The sequence below is a fragment of the Lissotriton vulgaris genome, chromosome 5 (assembly GCF_964263255.1).
Source record: "Lissotriton vulgaris chromosome 5, aLisVul1.2, whole genome shotgun sequence".
Lineage (NCBI taxonomy): Eukaryota > Metazoa > Chordata > Amphibia > Caudata > Salamandridae > Lissotriton > Lissotriton vulgaris.
The window spans coordinates 1,067,440,225-1,067,462,862 of record NC_141693.1 but is presented as its reverse complement, the minus strand read 5'-3'; the positions used below and the strand labels follow the sequence as shown (position 1 = coordinate 1,067,462,862).

At 46.4% G+C, this 22,638-nt stretch overlaps 1 protein-coding gene across 1 annotated transcript in view; it reads left to right on the top strand.

Annotated features, from left to right (window-relative positions):
- Nucleotides 1-245: 245 nt before the first annotated feature.
- ITPRIP (inositol 1,4,5-trisphosphate receptor interacting protein) overlaps nucleotides 246-22,638 on the top strand; it is a 184,205-nt gene continuing 161,812 nt past the window's right edge. Inside the window, exon 1 of the mRNA XM_086922754.1 lies at nucleotides 246-534. The gene's annotated coding sequence lies outside the window, so the exon portion shown is untranslated. The remainder of the gene's footprint in view (nucleotides 535-22,638) is intronic.

The window sequence follows — 22,638 nt, the reverse complement described above, 5'->3', positions numbered from 1 at the left end:
AGCCCGTGCAGCAGAATATTTATGGGGCCGTATAACAGTCCGCAGTTAAGGCCGTCCTTCTGCTGCGCCGGGTGCTTTGTACTCTGACTGTCATTCTACACCCGGCCTTTGTTTGAACACAGAGGGGCTGCTGTCTTGAGCTCCCGGCTGTCATTTGGTGCCTAATGCCCCCTCCTGCAGCGCCCAGAGCGAGAACGGAGGGCACCGGCGCTGCTAACGCCGACGCTCCCCCTTAAATGAAGAATGCTTCCGCCTGTGGTGAATGAAGTAAGCAGCCTGCTTCTTCTGCGCGGGTAGGAAAATGTTTCTCATTTCAGTGACATCCAGGAAATGATGAGGAAAGGAGAGAGTGAGGGGAAGGAAACTGGGTGGCCATCTCTGACAACAGGGGACGGAGACAAGGAGAGGAGCGCGGCAGCCCCCGGGACCGGCTCATCGATGGGTCTTCACTTGGCCAAGTATTTATAGGGGCACCAAGGAAGCCTTCACCGCGGGCGCTGGAGGGGCTCCGCCGTGCGGAAGAGACGCCAGCAGGTAGGAAGCGAGTAGCTGCTGTTACTTTTATGTAACTGCTTCATGCTTTCATATTGTCCATACCCCTCCCCCAGTATTGACTTCTTGTTTACTCTGCTAGACTTACTTATACCGGAGTTTTAGGGGATATGATTCACATGAAGATATTATTAAAGGCAATAAGCGCAGGCTTTGTTTCAGTTGTTGCAGCGCTGAGACTGGCTGCATGCAGTATACAATTGACGCTGCAGTTGTAAAGGAGGGCCCGGAGTGGACTCACCTGGGGACCGAGAGTTTGGGACTCCCGGCGCACACCTCTTGCCCCGCGTGAACGGGATGAACCCGCTACGTACACGGTGTTACTTCGGGGCGTGGGCCCTGCCTGTCTGTCTGTCCTTCTAACCCGAACCCCCTCTTTTGTTTCTCACTGTTATATCGAGCGTGACCCACAGGTGGGGAGTGGGACAGAGGTTTTACAGACTTGACCCTTGAAACGAGAGAGCGGTGCTGTTAGTTAGTCTGTTGTGTTACAGAAAGACGCAACCCACGCCCACGGGCCCTTCTGTGGCAAGGTGGGGGCTGCTTTCAGAGAGATACGGGGTCTTGGGAGGGGGAGCGCGTGGGCTTCTGGCATACTAGGAACCTTGACATTAAAAAGAAACTTGCACCCGATAGTGGGTCTGAAACACACAGCCACTTATTTCCGGTCCAAAAACAGAAGGAGACAGTTTAGAAGTTCTCATCACCACATCGGTGTGGCAAGAGGTATGCCAGAAGCGGAAGTTCAAGCTGGTCATTCTGAGCGTCAGTTCAGCTCTTAAGAATCTAACCGGGGGGATGGTTGTGTTAGTTAAGTGTCGTCTTTTGCGGCCATCGCTGTATCTGTTAAGCTGTCCGTACCTTTTAGTGGACCAAACTGCACACATTCTTTATAAATGTTGAACATATATCGTATGTTAGCGTGTGGGTCGACAGAAAGAGCGTGCGAAATGAAGACTCCCTTTGAAATTGAAGTTAAAAAGTTATAAATAGTTTGTGGAACCCATCTGGGCTGCAGGTGTTTCAGGAATCCAGTGAATTGTTGTGGTGAAAACCCCATTTTATTTCAGTTTCACGTTGAACTTGGTTATTTGCGATTCATGGTACCAATAGCCTGTTCTCAGGTGAACTTTTACCTAGCAGCATGTTCATTAATCTTCACATTGTGCCGATAGAGCTCCAGTCCGGGAAACCATAGGTTGAAATGACACCCAGACGAAACGTTAGTAAAAGGTCAACCGGAATTTCTGTGAGGAAAACAGACCAGCTTCTCTCCATCATCCCCAGCAGAGCAGAACCGACGCTTCTCTACCAAACGAAGCTCTTTTTGATTACAATCAACAATGTAATATGCATTTTTTTCTTTTCCCTTTTTGGGAAAACACATTTTATGGTAGCATTTTGTTCGAGTGAAGCTGTTGCCAGACCTTTTACATGAAGTACGTCTTGGTGTTTTTCTTTATGGTTGTCAAGTGGGGTTTTTGGAGGAGTTTTGTAACAGTCCGTGACACAGCGGCAGGGAATATGAAGCTTTCGGCGTTGTTTTGAATCCTCAGATTCCTCACATGGGCACATTGCGTGATCCTGGACAAATCATATTATTTCCCTGTACCTCAGTTCACTAGTCTGCCATGCCAATAACTGGGTGCTCATAGAGATTATTTTGTTGCTTACTGTGCGGACGGTGCAAGAACATTAACTAATTCATATATAATTCGGTGACAGAAAACTGCAAAAAGTGCATTCTGGAAAGTTCATTTGGAAGAAAGGGCATGTTTACTTATTCCTCATGTAGTGACTAGCATCGTGCACTTTTATTCTGTGTTTTGTTTTACAAATCTGCGCTGGTCCCGTTTAGAACCCGAGCTGGGAGCTGAAAGTCTGCCCGAGGCGGTCATTTCCTGGCGGCTGTTTCAAGAGTTGGAGAGAGGAAATGCCTCTTCGGTAGCGCAGTGTCAAATGACCATTCCATAATTGAAAAAAAACAACATTAGGAAACAAGCAGGCGGAGTGGTTAGGACTGTGAACACTAATATCTCATTCTTTTTTTGGTTTCCCGCTCTCTGCAAACTCTGGGGGATATTTACTAACATTTTGAGCTGTGTTTGCTTCACAAAAGCGATAAAACCTTACTCCAAATGTTTATTTTGTATTTACTTTCCAGGGTAAAACTGGTTTAGCCATGGAAAGCTGACTGAAAGAACGCAAATCACTGCTTTGCATTACTTTGCATCAGGCGGACATGCTGTGTGTGGGCAGATGGGCATTGCCATACAACTATCCATGGTTTTTGACTCACAGCCCTATCTACTAAGAATAGTAGACAGTGCTTTGCAGCATAAAATAGCACCTCTTTGAAGCTGCCATTAGACTGTAGAAATGCTTTAATTTCTCCTAACAATTCCCACTTTGCATGTGTGCTGCAGTGTACAGTATGTATTAAAAGTGGGAAAAGTTTTAAAGTTAGTCTTTGCACTGGGAGTGAATCCTTCCAGACAAAAAGTATGCTAGACATGACAAAGACACTGTTGCACTTTGGGGCAAAGTTGTGTGTGGCGCTAGTGATCCTGATTATTTGCCAGCGCTAGAGAGAGCAGTGCAATGCCATATCTCAGTCGATATGGCGCATTTCCACTGACTACCTCTTGCGTAACACTGTTCTTTGTTGAGAGTCATTTTTAGGTCTCGGTAATATCCGGTCTGCCGAAGGCAGACCGGAATCCGAGAATTAATGTCTGTAAGAGGGCTGCTTTATCCCTCCCTCTTTTTGGCTCTCCCTCCATTGGCTGGCTTCCTAAACGGAGGCCAGTCATTGGAGGAGAGAGCCGTCCCTCCGAATAGGCTCCGTCTTTTTCGGATTTGGGGGCGTCATTTTTGCTGTTCTTTAGCTCGTGACGTAGCCCGTCACTCAGGACAGCAAAACCACGCCCCCAAATCCGAAAAATATCGGAAGCTTATGGACGCCATTTTTCTGCACAGTAAGATGAGGTAGGTCGCCTGCTCCCGCTGTTCGTAGCTCCCGCCCCCCTCCCGCTGTTCGTGGCTTCCGCCCCCTCCCGCTGTTCGTGGCTCCCGCTGTCACCCCTCCCGCTGTTCGTGGCTCCCTGTCGGCCGTGCTCCAGCCCTAGGAGTCACACTCCACCCCCAGGCTCGCCTGTGTGCTCCAGCCCTAGGAGACACGCTTCACCCCCAGATCCGATGTGCGCCACCATGATGCCCTCTAGCAGACGCAGTCCAGCTCCATGCCCGACTGCCTGCACGAACACCATGCGCACCGAGCAAAGCTCGCACAAGAAACCCTTCATGTCACCGATGCATTTTACGGAAAGGGGGTATCACACTGGCCCTACTCGCAGACACTCCGAGGGACCTTGTCGCCAGTCCCAAAGATGTTCTACACCACGCTCAGGATCGCACCATTCTCAACACTCATCGCATCACTCGGCATCCCCCTGTGCGGCGGCCCCCCCTGCACTAACCCACCACTCACGCTCACTAACCCGCCAGTCACATGCACCTCAGAGCCCGTGCTCACTAACCCGCCAGTCACATTCACCTCAGAGCCCGTGCTCACTAGCCCGCCAGTCACATTCACTTTGGAGCCCATGCTCACTAACACGCCAGTCACATGCACCTCGGAGCCCGTGCTCACTAACCCGCCAGTCACATGCACCTCCGAGCCCGTGCTCACTAACTCGCCAGTCACATGCACCTCACCGACTGCCTGCACCAACACCATGCGCACCGAGCAAAGCTCGCACAAGAAACCCTTCATGTCACCGATGCATTTTACGGAAAGGGGGTATCACACTGGCCCTACTCGCAGACACTCCGAGGGACCTTGTCGCCAGTCCCAAAGATGTTCTACACCACGCTCAGGATCGCACCATTCTCAACGCTCATCGCATCACTCGGCATCCCCCTGTGCGGCGGCCCCCCCTGCACTAACCCACCACTCACGCTCACTAACCCGCCAGTCACATGCACCTCAGAGCCCGTGCTCACTAACCCGCCAGTCACATTCACCTCAGAGCCCGTGCTCACTAGCCCGCCAGTCACATTCACTTCGGAGCCCATGCTCACTAACACGCCAGTCACATGCACCTCAGAGCACGTGCTCACTAACTCGCCAGTCACATGCACCTCAGAGCCCGTGCTCACTAACCCGCCAGTCACATGCACCTCAGAGCCCATGCTCACTAACACGCCAGTCACATGCACCTCAGAGCCCGTGCTCACTAACCCGCCAGTCACATGCACCTCCGAGCCCGTGCTCACTAACCCGCCAGTCACATGCACCTCCGAGCCCGTGCTCACTAACCCGCCAGACAGTCACATGCACCTCAGAGCACGTGCGCACGCTCACCATCACAGTCAAGGTCCCCACGTCCCATATGTCACCGACCTAACCCGCTTTATTGCGACGCTGACTGGATCCCCAACCCGACCTTCAACTGGGACAACGATCAATTACTAATGAACGAAGATGGCTTTGTTACTCTTATGGGGCCGCAGGCATTCGATTCCTCATACCACGACTCACGCTTACCAATCCGCCAGCCACAATCACCTCACACCCCACCACCACCACCCCCACTAAGTGGCTTCCTTATGGATTGGTATATGCCCCCCAGTCCTGACTATGGCCCCGGAATAAACTACCCGACGAACTTCTCGATTCAAGAACAGTCAGTGAACGATAGTGGCGTCGTGTCCCCCGTGGTATGCACTTGCCCACACCGGCACTCACACCCACACTCACCCGGGGGGGGGGTATTCACACTCACGAGGGGAGAGTTATTCATATGGTAGTGAAGGGTCGGAATCGGTGCACGATAGTGGCTTCGAGTCTCCGCCGGTATGCACTTGCCCATGCCGGCACTCACACTCACCCGGGGGGAGTTATTCAAACTCATCCGGGGGGAGTTATTCACATTCACCCAGGGAGAGTTATTCACACAGTAGTGAAGGGCACTTCCGCTTCCCGAGCATCCAGGCATCAATGGATGACAGTGTCTTCATCGATCCTGCGGATCAGCAGGCATCCTCAACCCCCCACTCACGCTCACCATCACACGCAAGGTCCCCACGTCCCCACCCAAGACAAAGTTCCCAACCTGGGGGGCGTTCTTCATATTCAGACAATATTGACGGGGTCGGCCAGGGCTTGCCGGAATCAATGGACGAAATTGACTGCACGTAAACAAAAAAAGAGAGGTCAAGTCAGTCTCAGAACTGCCACGAAAATGGAGCGAGATAGATAAGAATCACACACTCACTTGGGTGGATAAGAAGGCCCTCACACACCGACCTAGTCAGTGTCATGCTTCATCACTGGGCCCCACCAAAGAGGCCGAGTGAGTGCCTCTTTGGTGTGCTGCGACGCCAGAAAGACTGCGGAGCTGGTTGTGTGAAGAGGGGCGTGTTGTGAGGGTAATTAAAATTAAAAGTGCCTAAAAGGGTATCAGTAAAAAGAAGTTTAATGAGTGATCCCTAAGACACGAATGAAGAGTATTTTGTGTCTGAATTTAGTTGCCAAGGTTTAGGATTGGTTAAATTCAGAAGAAATACTTAAGTCAGTCAACATGTTTCTGCGATATGGGTGGTTTCAATTTACCAAGGCATTCATCAGGACTATACCCCGGCGGTATGGACTCTCTAATCGTCCACCCTGACCTGGGGGCGTGAAAGTGAAAATAATAAAAAAGGTGAAAAAAGTGCTTTAGAAAAAATGGAAGAGCGAATTGCTCATTCCAAAAAAACTCCAAAATCAGGAGTATCTCAGCACTTTAAAAACGGGCGCTACTTGCACCATGGGTCTCGGGAGGGGGGTTGGAGCGTGCCTGGCACATCGCCCTCAACGCTCTCAGCCCGCTAGAAACCTGTATTCTGCCTCAGAACTTTCACGCCCCCAGGTCAGGGTGGACGATTAGAGAGTCCATATCGCCTTTGGAGTCACTCATCCGGCAGCTTGTTTTCATTGACACTGCCTGGTAAATAGGTGAATGTTCTCATGACAGCCACGCCTCGGAAAAAGGTTTTTCTTGTTCAGAGGCAATCTAATACTTGCTCTTTTTTTGGGGCCTATTCGGCCTCACAAAGAAGCCTGTAGTACTGCAATGTTTTTTTTATTATCAGTGTGCACTGTGACTATTTCGCCATTTATTGCTTATTTCAACCTCATCATCCCCTTTTTGTTAGGTCTCGGTAACACTGTTCTTTGTTGAGAGTCATTTTTAGGTCTCGGTAATATCCGGTCTGCCGAAGGCAGACCGGAATCCGAGAATTAATGTCAGTAAGAGGGCTGCTTTATTCCTCCCTCTTTTTGGCTCTCCCTCCATTGGCTGGCTTCCTAAACGGAGGCCAGTCATTGGAGGAGAGAGCCGTCCCTCTGAATAGGCTCCGTCTTTTTCGCATTTGGGGGTGTCATTTTTGCTGTTCTTTAGCTCGTGACGTAGCCCGTCACTCAGGACAGCAAAACCACGCCCCCAAATCCGAAAAATATCGGAAGCTTATGGGCGCCATTTTTCTGCACAGTAAGATGAGGTAGGTCGCCTGCTCCCGCTGTTCGTAGCTCCCGCCCCCTCCCGCTGTTCGTGGCTTCCGCCCCCTCCCGCTGTTCGTGGCTCCCGCTGTCCCCCCTCCCGCTGTTCGTGGCTCCCGCTGTGGTAGGTCGCCTGCTCCCGCTGTTGTGGCTCCCGCTGTCCCCCCTCTCGCTGTTCTTGCGACACGAAACCCGACAGGCACTTGGGAACGAGGCGTGAATGTAAGAGGATGTCTCAAACTTCAGGAAAATATATTGGTCCAATGACCTTGTACGGTGTTCGACACAGTACGAACCGAGGTAACAAAAAGAGACTGTGACAAACGATGCCGTCCTACCAAATGTGGCAAACATTTGCAGTTTGAAAAATGACCCTGGCATTCTATGCTTGAGGTGAACTGCCTCCTCAGCGAAGATCCCAGTATTCTGTGTTTGAGGTGATCGGCGCGATGTGCAAATAGCCTGTCAGTCTAGGTCTGAGGTGGTTTGCCCCCTGTGCGGAGAGCCTGGCATTCAGTGTTCGAGATAACCTGCGGCAATGTTTTAGGTGACTTGGACCCGATCCAACTAGGAGACGATAGCTTCCCTTAAAACAATCCCAGTGGAAACTGCAGTTTACGTGGAGAAGGGACTGGCTGATATTAGGTGGCCCTGAATTGAGCATATTTTTGGGAGGTGTCGTTAGTTGAGCTTGACGGGCCCGAAGCCGGGTTGTCAATGGTCGTCCCTTCCACAGACCATTATCGGAATCGAGCGTTTATCCACCGGGGCTCAGGAACAATCCCCGTTAGCTTAAAAGCTATGGAGGGGATATCCCAATCTCCTGGGAACAGCTGGTGTCTGCGGGCCCTCTCGGACTCCCTGTCGCTGGAGTGCCCTCCCTCGCCCTGCATTGCAGGGTTTGGGTTTCTAGCTGTGCAGGGACCGCCGAGGACGGCTGCTTAAATTAGTCCGAAGGAAGCAGCAGTGCTTCCCACAAATGGGCAATACAGCCGTCGGAGCCGGCCACTTGAGTCTGCAGCAGGCAGCTTGTTCCCTGGGCGGGCTTTGGTGCTCCAATCGGGCTGTCTCAGCTAGAAAGTCCTGCTCGAAAGAGCAAGGTCCGAAGTACAGCTGTAGTGAACTCCGGTGCTTGGTGACCTGCTTGCAAAGCCCCTAGTGCAAACCTGTTACCGCCTCTATGCGCTGTAGGGTGGGGTAATGGGAGGGAAAGTAGTCAAAGTACTTGTTTGTATGTTAATCGATAATGTATACACAGTTAGTCAGTAATATGGATGTGCAATGTCGGCTAGTTCTTATAATTTGATATCTGCATCAATTGAAATGGCTGCTTTTTATGAAAATATAACAGAATGAACCCTTTCTGAGGAGGTTGGGAGAACCCTGGCTCACATGGTAACTTGTCGCTACTAATGATGTTAATTATGTGCATTGCTGAATACACGCACCTGATTGTGAATAAATGACAATGCCATTTATTTAGGGATACAAAAAAAAATAAAAAATAATGAGCAATGCCAATAGCTCTACCTATAATATTGCCGAGACCATTGCATTGTAAATGCTTGTTGTAAATCTGGGCCTTAGTTGTTTGTGGGCTAAGCAAACCTTCTTGTATAACAATTTCCTAAGCAAAGTTCTTAGATCCCTATAAGCACAGAGAGGAAGCACTGCCTAAATCCTTATTGGAATCCCCCTCGTTTTAACATACTTGTAAAAATGCAAATCCGGATCTGATGCTTTGCAAAAGGGAGGGATGAGCAAGTAGGAAACTTGAACTGCAAAATCGGCTTTATTTATTTGAGGGCCTTTAGAATAACTGAACTATTTTAGTTGTGAACGTTGGCATTTTGTTACAACAGTTGTGTTTGTGATCAAAATAATATGTGTTGGAGGTGATGATGATGATAATTATTGTAATTCCTTTTTTTGTTTTTATCGTTGTTATGATTATTATTATTACTACTACTACTAAGAATAATTTCATCTACTGATACTTCTACTACTACTTCTAATAATAATAACAATAAAAATAATCAAATTAAGAGGAAGAAGAAAAAGAAGTAGAAGACAGGAATATGTCTCAGTCATTCCCTGCTGAGCTCTGTATGGGATCTCAAAGTCATAAATTCGATCCATGGCCATTTCAAACTCTTTCTTTTCTAGACCGATATGTAAATCACCCATGTGGTTGGTACCAGTGAGGCCTGAGTATTATTTTTGAAGTTTTGCAAAACAGTGGTGCAAGAAATGTTTAAACATGCCATCACTATTAGATGGTTGCCATGACAATGACACAAGGCACCAACAGATACCACTTGTGTTCAGGCACTGAGCAGTGTCCCAGGCATATGGCGCTGACAATGAGGATTATCTTGCTTGAGCTCATAACTGAGTGTCGGTGGAGGAGTGCTGTAAAAGTAAACAAGGATTTGTAAAGCTCCTCAAGCGATACTGACTGCGTGTTCACTGCCCACCTGGTGGAAGATGGCAGCCCCTAAAAAAGACAACGAGTGTGTAGGGTGATGAATGAAATTGAAATAGGGTCTGGATGTATAATAGAATCTAATATGGGTCCTAACCTAGTCGCAAGGATTTTAGCATATAACTTACAATCTTGATTAATTAGTGAAATTGGGCGATAATTAGAAACTAGAGTGGGATCTTTATCTGGTTTCGGAAGTACTATAATTAAAGCTTCCATAAAAGAGCCAGATGTAGTGCCAGTGGAGCTAGAAAACATAAACAGTTGGTGTAAAAAAGGTAATAATTGTGATTGAAATTCTTTATAAAGTTCTGCTGGGATCCCATCATGGCCAGGAGATTTATTCTTTTTAAGGGATTTTATAGCTGATAAAATGTCATTTTTAGAAATAGGTGTGTCAAGATCATCCTTATCTATTAGTGAAATCCTGGGTAAGTCACAGAAATTTAAAAAGGAATCTATCAAGAATACATCTTGAAAATCGGGTTTATTATAAAGTGTAGAATAGAAACTTAAAAATTCGTCAACAATATCATTGTGAGAAATAGCAATTTTACCCTGGGAACCATAAATTGAATTAATTTGTGTTTTATCTCTTTTTATTTGAAGATACTTAGCTAATAGTCTTCCTGATCTATTGGCATTAAAACTAAATCTAGCTTTAGTATTAGAAAGTTGGATACCTGCTCTCTTACTAAGGAGTGAGTTAAATTCATAACACAATTTTTGTAGTTTAAATTTAAAATGTGGATCGTTAGATGTAATAAAAAGTCATTCAAATTTTGCAATCTGATTTTGAAGGTTTTTAGCACTTGCATGAAAGGATTTATTTTTGTGGGCCATAAAAGATATGGAAACACCTCTAATATAAGCTTTGAAAGCATCCCATCTAGTAATCATAGAAGTAGAACCTTCAGGATTGAGTAGAAAATATTCTTGAATGGCAGTTAAAAGTTTATGTTTGTTATACTCATTTAAAATTATACCAGTATTCATTCTCCACCTAGATTTTTTAGTAAAAGCTGTTTCTAAATTCAGGACGAAAGAAATCATAGCATGATCCGAGTTGTCAATGTTACCAATTCGTAGGATTGGATATTGAACTAATTAAATGTCTGGACACCACTAAACAATCAATTCTATAATGAGAATTATGAGAGTAGGAAAAGAAAGTGAAACATTTTTCTGTAGGAAAATATAATCTCGAAATATCTACCAATTCAGTGGCTTGAAGAAATGATTTGAACGCAAAATAAACTTTAGAAGGATGAAACGTAGTAAGAGATAATCTATCAAGTAATGGGTCAGATATAACATAAAAATCCCCTCCAAAAATTAAATGGACATTACCAATCTTAAGAACCTCCATTGTGAGATTAGACCAAAACACTGGATCATCCGCTGTAGGACCATAAACATTCAATAAAAATAAAAATGAGTCATGAACTTTAATCTTAACAAGTATAAATCTACCATCCTTATCAGAAGTTTTACTCAAAATTTGGCAATGTAGTTCATTTGCAAATAAAATAGCTACACCATTCTTTCTACTATTTGCAGGCAAAGACATTTCATCCTTCAATTGCTCTTTTTTTACAAGCTACTTTTTTCTTTCTGTTTAGGCAGTGTACCAGAGTGCATCTTTTTCAGCTGAATTGCTCATGTGCCTTTCCCCTCTTTTGAATTTTTGCTGCCCGCCCTCCCTTCCATTTCCATGTTGCTTGCCTCCACCCGTCTCTTTCCCTCCCTGATCTGTGGTGCTTGCCCTTAATCCATTCTCCCCTCCCTCCACTGTTATCCATGTTGTTGCTCGCCCTCACCCACCCTCCATCCTTTCATTGTTGCTTGCCACCAGCCCATCCACTCTCCTTCCATTGTTGTTTGCCTGTTGTTGCTTGCCCCAGCCCTCCTATCCGTCTTCCAGTGTGGCTTTCTCCTAGCCCTCTCACCCTCTGTTGTCTGTGTGCTGGCTTCCAGCATCTCTCTCCTACCCCTGTTGTCCATGTTGCCCCCTGACTCATCCTCCATCTCTTTGTGTTACCTCTAGCCCCCTGTGCCCTCCCCTGTGCCCCCCAACTGTGCAATAAACTAGAAAAAAGCAAAATGATGTGGCCAGAACTGGCTGCATCATAGCACTTTTTTCCTACAACCTCAGTTGTCCATGTTGACCCTAGCGACATGTTCTCTCTCCTTGTTGCCTCCCATCCCATCAGCAATAAAAAAATACTGTGATGCTGCCAGCATGGACTTTTATTTTTACTTACAGCCATGCTGCGCAGCGCCATGCTACTGGCGAACTTGGCTCAAAAACATTGACAAAGCAAATAGCTCTCACGTGTGTGAGACTTTTGGCTTTGCCGATGCTTGTTTATTATTTAACACCTTTTGAAACAAGAGAACAAAGCTCAGAAAAGAGCTTTGCTCAGGGCACAGAGCCTCAGTTGCTCCCCTCTGTGACAACCCCACTTTTGGAGCCCCGCTGAGCTCTGTCATTAAATTCTTTCCGTTATATCAACTATAAAGCATCCTTTACTCCACCTTTCATCAAACCTCTAACTATCCAGTCCAAAAATGCTTGGGTTTTGTCTTTTCTTATGTCTCTAGAACTTTCACTCCCAGGCTATCCAGGATACTGAGGTTCATCTGACATTCCTTCGAGCTAACAATAATTGACTTTTATCATTGTAAACACCTGCTCCATTATGTTCTTCTCAGCCACGGTTGTCTTGGCAACAAAAGCCCAACCTTGGTTGCATACATAGAGTTTGACAAACGTTCTTAATTAATGGAATAAAAATACATGCAGAAGATTACGTCAACTTGTTTGATGCCAGTTTCCTATTGCTGGAGGTCAGGTTGTGCACGCAAAAGATATCATTGGTTCACTGGATTTAACTCTTGGAGTTAATAGGACAAGATGGCTTAGAAATGTAACACTTATCTATGACTTCCTCTGTAAGATCACAAGTTTGAATAACAACGAAGTAGCCTCAGCCTTGAATTCTTCCAAGGTCAGTAAAATGAGTAGGCATGGGCGTATGACTACATTCGCATAATTTGCGCAATTACGTGCTACGCGAATTGCACGTAGCACAGTGCAAAAACGCGTATTGTGCATTTTTTGCTTGCTCGCGGTCCTCAACGTCAAGTCGGCGACCGCGAGTGAGCAAAATGACATCCCGGCGAGACTTTTTCCTCGTTTGCGATCAGTAACATTAAGTTGCTGATCGCGAGCGTGGAAAATAAACCTCCCAGTGAGATTCTCAACGCGGGGAGGTCCGGTTTCACAGTGCGAGATGCGTATGCTCGGGACCGCTCGCAATGAGAAACTACCAGTCCGCATTAAGGAAGCTGCCGCTCGAGGACAAATCTACTCAAGTGGCAGAAAATGACCGCTTGTACTCTGCAAGGTGCGGTTTGCACTGATTGCACAGTGCGGACAAGCATCTGGCACTGTGCAATCAGTGCAAACAGCATTTTGCACAGTGCACTATGCAGTTCGCGTAGCTACGTATAGCTTGCGTAGTGCGAAGTGCACTTCGTGTAGCTACGCGTAGCGCTACTACGTGAACTACGCCCAGAGTTTTTTGTTGTTGTTTTTTTTTATGTTAATCAATCAATAGATACTTTATTCAGTTAAGATTATTAACCATAAAAGCGTACAATATACAAAAATCATTTACATTAAAATGACGATAAAATTCAAGATAAAAATACATCAGATTTCCTTACAATCAAACAATACGAAGTTGATAGGAGTAAAGTCCATGATCTATCAGGGTAACATATCTGGGCCAAGGGGTAGGTTCTCGTAGTTATGGGGGGGTAACTGCTGATGACTAGATGGTGCAGGGCCCCTCCTGCCCTCCCGGTGGTATCCCTCTACACTCCATCTAGTGCTTGGCGAATATGCAGATCTTGGGTAAAAATCACACAATTCAAGTGTTGATATGGGCCCATCTCCTATTTGTGGCTCCCAGCTTTGTAGGTAGGGGACTACCAAGTTGTCCCGGAAGTTGACAATGACCAGGTCTCCCATTATGCTCTTAGGACGGGAGCCTATCCACCCCACCCTTCTGACATTTAGGATTGTCCCGTTAATGTTCGATGGAAGCGGTCTATTTTTTGTCAGCCAGAACTGGACTTTATTTTTGAGGTCCTGATCTTCAATCTTCCCGGTGGCGTGCACAGGCACCCAAAAGAGGACACATACGTAGGGTGCTGCCTCTGGAGGTAAATTTATAGATCTATTACTTCCGGCTAGCCCATCAGAACATTTACCTACTTTCGACCGCCCAGCTCTAGGAACAGAGCTACGGGCTTTTGTCAGTTCATTGGCTACCTTCTTGTTTTTAATATCTGACAGTACAGGATCAAGAGGGTTATTCTGGGCAATTTTACTGTGTGCTGTTGTGTCAGACATTTTTGTGGCAGCAGTTCTCTGAGATTGCTTGTTTGGCTTAGTTGGCTTAGTCTTATTGTCTAGTGTTGAGAGCTTTCCCCCAATGCCCTCTAAGCTTCCAATGAGCGGGGATAATAGAGTTTTTACCAATTTTTAAATGTGGGCCAACAAAATAGATGGTAAAAGGGATATAGGGGTTTCCAGTATTTGACCCGCTTTGGGTATCTCGGGGGTGGTGGTGACAGTAACCAAAGAGGAATTTAGAGTTGTTTTTCGATATTTTGATGGTTTCCCCTTAGATTTCATACCTTTACGTTTTATACTCTGGGAAGAAACATAAGGATGTGCTAACCCCTGGGTGGTAATTTTATCTGTAATTACAACTGGGGCATCCAGTGGACTTTTATTAGGTTGATGTGAATTCCTAAACTGAGGGCTTCCAGTACCCGTAGGGCATGTTGTGGGGCTGGATTGTTCAAATCCCTGTTCAATGGAGATATACCTAGTTTTGCAAATTGCATTTAATTCCCTCTGTAATAAAGAGTTTGGCGAGTCAATTAGGATTGGAGGGGATCGTTTGCTACCTAAGGTGTCTTTAGGGAGGCTATGTTCTATTGACTCAAATGCCGATGTTACCCTAGTTAAATATAGGTCCAATGTCCCCTTTAATGACGCTCCTTGCGAGGCAGATTGTTTGGCTGACCCTTTAGAAGTCATGGTGCGACTAGCTAATGACCCAGCTGCACGCACCTTGAGTGAGAACAATGGATATCTAGGAGGTCTTAAAAAGACTAAAGGGCTACGGAAAAAAAAAAAAAATAAATAAATAAACAGGAACAATTGTTGGTAGGCTCTGAATAGTTGGTCTCTATTTAAGCAAACCTCAGGTCATATCTTTAGTCCTAAGAGACCATCCAAGAGGGGTGCCCCGACCCGGCCTCCTCGGTCCTCTGAGGGCCACAAAGGGCCCGCCCTTTGCCCGGGCTTAGTCCCAGGCGCTGACCCACGCGCGATCCCGCGACGCGGGGGCTGGGCTGCTTTTCAAGCGCCTCCTGGCGCGAAATTTCACTGGGCGGCGTGTCGTGCTGCTATGGCTCCTGGGTAATGTAGTCTGCAAGGAGTTTGTAAGGGCCGGTATACCCCCCCCTCGTTCGGCGGCCACGGATGAGGCTTGTGGCGGCTGAGGGTAGGTATGGAAGGAAGATGCCCCCGCCGAAAACTGCAGAAACAAAGGTATGAGCCCCAGAGAAAGTGATGCCCCCCGACTCACAGCTTGGTGGCTCAAGTAGGAATGAAGCAATCTAGCTGAGCTGCCTGCCTCACACTGCTCGTGATGGATAGTCCCCCTACCAGCAGGCATCAGCAGGTGTGTTGTAGCGCTATATCAGCCCCGGTTATAACCACTCAGTGTCCGCAACTCACAGATCTGCCAGTGATACACCACCTCGGCTTCACCCAGGAAGGGAATGACGCAGTGATTGGGGAAAGTACAGCAAGGAAGACAGCCACCAGGAGCCCGAACAGCCAATGTAGGCGCAATACACAATACAGTCGTTTCGGGGGCTCCTCTGTCCTCTCCGCCCCACAGAAGCCTTGAGTACTTGCAGCGTCCAGTAGCAAAGAGGCCCAATGCATTGCGGGCCGCCGTTGCGACCTCCCCAGCTGCCGCGGCCTAAAGCTCCTCTACCCCGCACCAGACTCAGCAAGTGAGACGCGGCCTAGCACCGGGCCCGATCCCACCTCCGCAGCCCAGACCTAGTGCAGGCCCACCCACTCACCGCATCTAGCACCGACGGGCGCTATCATCCAGATGAGCCGGGGTCTCCGCTGTGCCGTCACAGGGCTCCTCTCTGTCAGGGCTCCTCACAGGGTTTACCGCAGCCCGTCACCGCACCTCCGGCGCAGCCCCCTCCAGCGCCAGGGGAGCCGCGCTGCGTCCAGTTGGCCCGGGAGGCTCCAGGCACGTCCCCGCAGAGTCACAAGCGGTCCGCAGGGCACTTTTTACACCGCTCCACTCCAGGCAATTTACCGACTTGCTGCTCCACTTGTACTTGTACTTCTCATACTTTCACAGCTGCAGCAGAAACGCTGCGCTACAAAGTATCAGCGTCCTCTCCAGGTAAACGCTCTACTACACTTTGTTCCACGGGTCCGCGGGTCAAATCCGCTCCGTTATCACAAAATCTCCCGGCTATTGAAAAACACAGTTTCCGTCGAAATCAATCCGCTCTCGAGTCAGCGTATCCCGTTTTCTTTTCCCTCCGACACTTCAGGCTCACCAGCTTTGGAAGCGGTCTTGTCTCGTTTGTGGATAAAAGTGAGTACCATTGAAATTAATAGGAATATATATAACTTTTTACAGTTAGAAATGATAGAAGTGCAACATGAATCATATGTAACAAATATTACAGGCAAGTTACGATTGTTGTAGTTATGTTTGTGGCCAGACAGCAAAGGTCCTTCCTGCTTAGCTACGTCAACTGGGCCTGAAATACTCTCTAATGTTCCCGGCCAAGCTGCGTTTTGTGGGCGGCACCACCACGTTTTTTTTTCAGGTTGCCTGCAGATGCTTGAGAGTGGTTGGAGTTGAAAGGGTTGTCCCCGACGCCCCAGAGTACTCAACTCAGAGGAGATAGGTGACATCCTTGCATAGGAGGATGTTCACACAGGACACCGAGGGGAAGAAGCACGAGTGAACAGGCGGTGGCAGAGCTGGAATTGTGATGGAGCCTTTCACAGCTGTCACCTGGCTCGGGAGCCACCTCTCCGGGGCATGAACTCGCCCTTCCAATGGAGGACGTCCCAGCAGAGCTGTGATCAGGACCAGACCTCACCCCAGTGATGCTAGTGCAATTAATGTGATCATTGGTACAGCATGATGTCTTTTGGCTCCTGCTATGCGAAGAGTTATGGCCCTCCTTGCACTGAGGTAGGAAGGGGACATGTTGCATTCGTAAATGGACTTGGACTTCATGCACTGCTATTTTGTTCCTTTCTGTTGCTGAGGCTCACCCAGAATCTGAATGCACTATTTGAGCCTCAGTTATGGTTTGTAAATTGTTGTGGGTTTGGGATGGCCCTGACCAGGGAGCAGGAGTTGGAGATCTTGAGTTGAGGTTAGGCTCGGGGGAGCAGCAGGATCAAATTCTACATGGATGGAAGTGGAGGATTGACGTATGAGAGTAACACGCCTGCACACACAGCTGTATACATATAACGTTATTACCTGGATATTCCGAGGAATAGCTACCCCTAGGAGGCATCACCTGATATATTTTCCTACCTGAAGTGCAGACAAGCCCACGTTGCTTTTTTGCACTAAACACATATGAGCACCACAGAGCTCCGTAAATTGCATATGAAATGGAAAGGTCAAATAGTTGGCACCACCTACTCAGGCTACGCCAGGGGGGTCCTTATTTGGGTGGCTCCTGAGGTACCACTAAAGACAATGATGGACCCAGAGGGCAGATACGTGTTGGTGGAAAGGGCTTTGGACACTGACCAATCACCCTACTGGCAAATTATGCACCTAACACTAATCAGCAGCAGCTTTTAACAAGTCCTACTCCCGCAATCATACATGACCTAACATCATCTAGGAAATGAGATGGGGACTTTAAGGCTGTGCATGACATCACTTTAAATAGGTTCTTCCCTCCCATATGGGGAACACTAGCAATTAGGATGGTAAACACTCTGCAAGACTGGCTCACACATGGGCAAATGCATGATATCTGGTGAACCATGCACACAGACACGAGGGCATACTTGTTTTTCTCCCAGCTTCATCTGCAACACACCAGACTAGATCTCTTACTCTGCAACTCCTACATGACATCCCATGTGGGGGGCTCTGAAGACCGAGGCCTTACACTCTCCGACCACAGTCCCTTCAAAATAACACTACAATGGGACGCACATGGATTGCACCCATACCCGTCTGGAAACTGCATACTCTGGCACTGCAGGACATGGTTTTAAGTGACACTGTGGGCATTCACGCCACTAACTACTCCACTAAAAATAAGAGAGCTGCCACCAATGCTGGGATCGAATGGGATACCTGTATGGTGGTCACAAAGGGCTTGTGTATCAAAACTTCATATGGGGTGAAGCACACCCTGTGGACTCGAATAGTTGAGCTTAAACATGATATACGGGCGGCGTTGGTACGGGACTGACACGGTGAACAAAGACGAAGTGACCACCTTTGCAGGAAATACAGGAACGTGGTCGCTAGACTTAGGAAACTAGACTTTGCAGAACATGTGGCACAGCGAACCGCTGGCGTGGTCCCTGAAGCTGGAGCCACCAAGGGCCCACACAAGCACTATCAGATCTCTAACGGGGTGTATGTCAAAGATACAAGCTGACATTAATCAAGTCTGAAGGATTCGCACGATAGAAGAACGAAACGTCGACTAGATTATCCAACTCCTTATGTATTAATTTACATTAAGTGACTGTATTATTCAGTGAAAATATTAGTTGCTTTGATGACTTTATTAGGGGAGGATTTTTACTTTTGAAACTGAGGTATGATTAAGATGTACCTTTTTTCATTAGTTTGCATTTGTTATCAACCGTAGTGTTGAATGTACCCTACAAATTTTTCACAAAAAGAAAATATATTTTTTCAAAAGATATCCCGTTGTTTGTTCTCTGTTCCTGATTTATTCGTTTGTGCAATAATTGCCCAACTTGATGATTGAGACATAGATAACGAAAGTATCTGGCTTTGAATCATTGGAAATAACTGTACTGTCTAAATAAAATCCCTTGCAGGCATCTTAACCTATACCGTTATTCCAGCCCAAGCCTCCAAGGGTGTATTGGGCTTCCACACGTCCTTAACTACTGAAAAGGGGCACCCTTGGTTTGTATCCATTTAGCCTCGTCATGGCTAAAGAGGGGGTGATCGTTTACCATGAGTATGTTAGTAGGGTTACCATAAAACCCATTAGCTTTATTTCCAACCTAACTTTGATGAATGTTTCTTATAGACCTTCCCCAGAATCCAATCCATAAAGTACTGGTCTTTTGTCATGAAAGTCCAACAACACAATTGAATTCTGTACATTCAGCTATAGAAGTGAGGGCCTGGGACCCTTCTTTTCAATGTGCCCTATAGTAAACTATCCTTCTAATGACGTAGAATGTTTGCCTCCCCACTAAACATCCAGTTTGATCTGTATCCATGAGTTGAGCAGGATATTTTGACCTACCAGTTATCTTTGGGAAGGTGTAGTATTTGTGGAACAGAGCTATCAGCCTGTAAGAATTTGTTCTTTCACTAGTTAAACACTTACCAATGGCTGTATGAGATTTCATAGAAAAACTGTTTAATGGATTGGATTATCATTACTGGGAAACAATTTCACCTCCATAGTTTAATGGAAATTTGCAGGATGAATGACCTTTAACATTACACAGCAACAGACTGATAGAAGATCTTTTGGTTTTCGAAGTAGGTTTTTGCAGTACGCAGATGACACAGTAATTATGGACCACACCAGGGTAGGCCTCCAAAGAGCCTTAAACAGTCTTGCGATGTACAACAAGGAGAACGAGCTACATATTAATGTGAGCAAGACCAAGATAATAATCTTTGGCAAACATCCACACAAAACAAAAGCTTCATGGTCTCTGGGGGAACACCGAATCACCACGGCCCCATCCTACAACTATCTGGGCACATGGGTAGCAGAGAGGGCAACTGCAGTCAAACATCTGAAGGCGCTTAAACCAAAAATCGACAAAATAATTACATCTTTAAGACGTCTAAACCACAGCCTGGTCAGTCCCTCTGCATATCCGATGCTGACAGTACTCAGGGCTAAATTGATCCCCGCCATCACGTACGGCCATATAGCCTATCCAGGGGCTTTTGAGAAAGTGGTCCAAGCGGCACAGGTGAAAGCATACAAGATGGTGCTACGAGCCCCCAAACAGGCTAGGAACAACAGGGTGAGACTGGAAATAGGTCTGAAACGTCCTGAACTGGTACTATTGGGGGAATTGCTAAAATACTACATCAGAGTTCTGAAGTCGCCCGAAAACACCTTAAAGCACTCGCTAAAAACCATCTTTGGCAAAGCAGGCTCCCCATGGCAAGCCAAGGTGGAACTAGCTATTGAACTTCTGAAGATCGAGGGGCGGAGTCTGCACTCACACGAAATCCCATATTCCGCCTGGGCAAAAGCCGTCAAGCGCCAAGTCCAGTCCATTTCTTTTGAACTGGACCTCTCCTCGCTCCGGCCCAACCCACTAACGTTGGCCTTGGACAAGTCCTACACTCCCGGTAAACCTCAACCATACTTACAAGACTCACTAACAATCGAAGCTAGACAGAAAATTCTGTTCATGCGCCTCTTGGCCCTCAGGATAACGGACTTCAACCCACGTTGGGCACGCTCGGACGGAGCCACTGCCTGCCGACTTTGCAACTATTGCAGAGAATCCTGGCTACACTTGCTATGTTGCTGCACTAAGCTGGCCAGCGACCGACAGCGTCTGCTACGTCCGGCACTACGCATCCTGGGCCACAGAACTTGCAAAGAGGCTTCGGATTGGTGTTTCTCTGAAACCACAACATGTTTACTAGCTAGGATAGGCAAGTTCATCCATCAAATTAAAATGGCACTCGAAAACCAACTAAAGGACACCATCCCGAAGAGCCCTGTGACCCGCCGCCCTAAAGTTGGCAATCCATAGATAATACACGGAGCCGCCGAAACGAAAAGGGCCCCATCGGCCAGAGGTATCCAACCGGGGCCGACCCAGGGTCCGATGAAGTCCACAGTGCAACTGAGGATGTCGAATTTATATACGCCTTCCAGACTCTAGTAAGCGAGGTCTCACGATGACTCTAAATCTTTAATTCTTTTAATAATGTATAGTACCAGCGAACATAGTCAGTATCGAGACCACTTAGCTGCACCAATGGTCCTGACCGGTGTAGATCGAGCGGGGGGGGCATTTTACTGTATTTTATCGAACCAAACTGTATTTTTTTATACTGTAATGATTTTAAGTATTCGCACAGTTCATTAATAAACAAATACATTTGCATGCCTATTTTACATTGAAAATGCAATTAATCTTGAAAAAGAGTGAACCTTGAAGGTTTTCTTCAAAGATACAGAAATCCTGTATCCCTATCCCTCTACCCCTTTCTATTTATAACTCCCTAATCCCCCAAATCCCGTTTTTATGCAAGTATTTTGTTTTTGCTGGGGCATGAGGAACTCACAAAGGGCCGGTTGAACAACTCAAGGGCACCCAGCAGGACAGAAACAGCTACAAAACTGTTGCACAAGATGCCAACCTGGAAGAGACCCTCCGGGGAGCCTTAAGCAGGGGAATCCTGCGCAGAAGGTATCTGAAGAGCGTTTAGAGTAAGGAATGCATTTCCCTAAATAATTGCGCAGGCACTATCACCGAACCATGCAGTGTAGGTAGTTTGTAATGTGTAAGAGTCTATGATACCATGCAGCAGACCAGGGTAATTGGGATCTGGTGAGGGAATTGGTGAGTGAACCTAAGACTCGGGCAACATGCAGGGTATTATGTAGCGGGACCATGAGGCCCAGGAGCTTTTCCTGGCAATTTAATGTACTTTCTAATTTCTAAGTACAATAATATAATACTATTTAGTTGTTGTTTTTAATGTAATACTCTATTTGATTGTATGTCTTTAAAACATCTTTCTTTAAAATATTTCCTTTAGTTTTAATGTATTTGTACGTCCGTAAAAATTGATTTTCTGAAAATTGGTTTTCCATGAATTGGTTTTTATCCAGTGTGTTTATGTTTATCCATTAATTCACACTCATCACTTACTAATATGGTGGTCTCTTCCATTGTTAGGGTAGTTTGAACAGTCTCAAAGAAGAGGGCAGCCTAGACTGCAGTAGAAGTGGGCTGGGTTGGTTACAGAATTGCCCTACTTACTGCATCTTCTTTGTTTTAAGAGAATGTATTGCTTTACTTCTTCATTTTATGTTGGCGTTTACAAGTCTGCCCTCTAAGTAGTAGTCAACTTAAGCAAATTTAATAGAGGCATGGTTCATTTTGGCCTTCGGAGGCTGTTTTCTTTTAATGAAAAGTATTTGTTACAATTGTTGGAAGGCTCTTATCTTTTGCTTTTCATTTCATTCCAGCTTATGCTTTGGGTTTTATTGTGCTTTTGTAGTTAAAAAGAAATGTTTAAAATCTATTGAGTACTCCATTTAGTTGAATAACTAACAGTCCGTTGGCTCCATTTCCCTTGTCATAAATATTCTGCTTGGATTTAGTCCTATCTGCTTCATTTATTAATCACATGTTTATATGTCTACTCGAGAACTTTACTTTTCTCACACTTCTCTGTCAAGGTGGAGTGTAATATTGACTATTTGTTTGAAAAGATGTCTCCCTGACTCATTCTCCGAATCCATGGGCATGAATATGCCACTTAATATTGCCTTGAACAGGGCAAGCTGTTGTGCCTCCGCAGTGCCCTCCATTGATTTAAATGAATATACTCATTCTCCCTCTCACCCTGCTAGGTTTATTTTTTGTCTTCACATGCCTGATTACCTGCTTGTTATGGGGGAATTTATTTTTGCCAGCACTGGAATCTGATATGAATGGCAGTGTTTGCAATAGTTC